Raw genomic sequence first — 1,788 nt, 5'->3', positions numbered from 1 at the left:
CCCCTACTCCCCCTAGGTCTCCCACTCTTCCATTCTCTCCCCCCACCTCCCACCGCTGCTCTGCCGCCTGCATGCAGCCCCTTCTTATGTCCTGGGGAGCCCCCATCTGAGAGGAGAGGGGCAAGGCAGACCCCAGGGAACCGCCTGGGAACGCACCTGGGAACTCACAGGGCCTCCGGTGAAATACAAGAAACCTGCAGAAAATGTACAGTTTCTCTTTACTCTTTTGTGTGAGACTGAAATATTTTGACACAATTTCTGACAAAATCCACCTCAATTCCAATCGATTATGGAGAAAAATAATTGGACATATAAAAGCTTCAGAAACCTGCCATAAAGGGGATTATGTGAGGACTTCAGCAACTATTTTCCTATGAAATTGATGCTCTCCGAGAAACAGAAGAAAACTTTATATTCTCAGAGAAACCTGGGAGGAAATTGAATCCATGAAAAGAGAACTGGGCTGGGTTTGGTGGCTCATAAGTGTAATCCCAGTGGTTTGGGAGACCAAAGCAGGAGGATTGCTTGAGGTCAAGAGTTGGAGGCTGCAGTGAGCTATGATTGCACTGCACTCTAGCCCAGGAGACAGAGAGACCCTGTTTCTAAAACAAACAAAATATCTAAAATGCTTAATAAATTTTTTAAGAAGTAAAACATTAATTCCTTTTTTTCTTTTTTAGCTCAACAGAAACAGTGAACAGCATACTGGATATTAAAGAAAGCTAAATACTCAGGAAGTTCTCTGAGCACTCAGAAGAAAATATAAAGTGGTTAAAATTATGAATAACAAGGAAATTAAGAAAAAGGCAAGAATACACAGTATCTGTGGGATAGACCTGAAAATTCCAGAAGGAAATAATGGGACAAAGAAGAAGTAATTGAAGAAATAAGAAAAGAAAAATGATCAAATATGGACATTATATAAACCATAGTCTATGACAATAATACAATAAAACTAGAAATTAATAGTACAGGGAAGAACAGGAGGAAAAAATAAAATTACATTTATTTGTTGTTTTTGTGAGTCAGATTCTCTCACTCTGTCACCTAGGCTGGAGTGCAGTGGCACAATCATGGCCACCACAGCCTCGACCTACTGGGCTCAGGCGAGCCTTCTGCCTCAGCCTCCCAAGTAGCTGGAACCACAGGTGTGTGCCCCTACCCCTGACAATTTTTTGGTTTATTGTAGAGATGAGGTCTCACCAAGTTGCTCAATCTGGTCTCGAACTTCTGGTCTCAGGCAATCCTCTCGCCTTTGTCTACCAAAGTGCTGGGATTACAAGCGTGAGCCACTGCGACTGGCTAAAACCACATTTAAACTGAAAGAGCCTCCAAAATAATTCACGGGTAAGAGAGAAAAAGTGGACGAGAGGAGAGGAGGCCACTGCTGCTCTTCACAAAACACAGTCAAGACACAAAGAAGACGGATAACTTGAATGTGTTCTACAAAATTCCACAGAAATGCAAACAATCATTCTAATGAAGAAGCAGGGAGATAAAAAACAAGGCTGAGGGTTGTGGCTCATGCCTGTAACCCCAGCGCTTTGAGAAGCTGAGGAAGGAGGATCACTTGAGTCCAGGACTTTGAGACCAGTCTGGGGAACATAGTGAGACTTCGTCTCTAACTTTTTATAAAAATGTAGGGAAGTAGAAGAAAGGAAGGATAAGCTCCGAAATTCATGGTTCAGCAACCAATAGAATAAATAAAATAAATAAAAGCCCTGGCAAGTGATTCAGGGAAGAGAGAGCAAACCCCGACAACTACACGAGTCATGAGAAGAGGAAGAC

The sequence above is a fragment of the Carlito syrichta genome, unplaced genomic scaffold, assembly GCF_000164805.1.
Source record: "Carlito syrichta isolate Samal-C Ts95f unplaced genomic scaffold, Tarsius_syrichta-2.0.1 Scaffold268229, whole genome shotgun sequence".
NCBI lineage: Eukaryota > Metazoa > Chordata > Mammalia > Primates > Tarsiidae > Carlito > Carlito syrichta.
This window is presented reverse-complemented; position numbering follows the sequence as displayed.